This window comes from Penaeus monodon, chromosome 23 (genome assembly GCF_015228065.2).
Source record: "Penaeus monodon isolate SGIC_2016 chromosome 23, NSTDA_Pmon_1, whole genome shotgun sequence".
In the NCBI taxonomy this organism is placed as follows: Eukaryota; Metazoa; Arthropoda; class Malacostraca; order Decapoda; family Penaeidae; genus Penaeus; species Penaeus monodon.
In genome coordinates this window covers 37,602,724-37,603,138 of record NC_051408.1, presented here as the reverse complement: position 1 = coordinate 37,603,138, position 415 = coordinate 37,602,724, and positions in this window count along the sequence as shown.

Here is a 415-nt window from a genome sequence, read left to right as displayed (position 1 = left end):
TTTTGGTTGGATATTGTGAATGTATGAATACAGAATAAAAGGAATGATTTGAACTTTGAATATGGTTTTCCTCCTTCATAAAATAATTTTGTTCTCAGTTTCCCGATGATTTTAACTTTGCCATATATTTCTGTTTCACTAAACTCTTACTTTTTGTTATATAAAAGCCATGTTACTTGAGAAAGTTTAGAAGTAAATGAACTGCTGATACAATATATGACAAAGGGCATAAAAGCCAATTTTAGCACAGTTTTTAATTTGATCACATACAACTTTTCATACATCAGTAACATGAACTTTACATAGCTTTCCAACCCGTAGATCACAATACCTTTGTTACTTCATTAAAATTGATGCAGCATCAATTGAAGTTTCTGTTTCTCACATCAGTACATGTGCGCGCGCACACGCACAC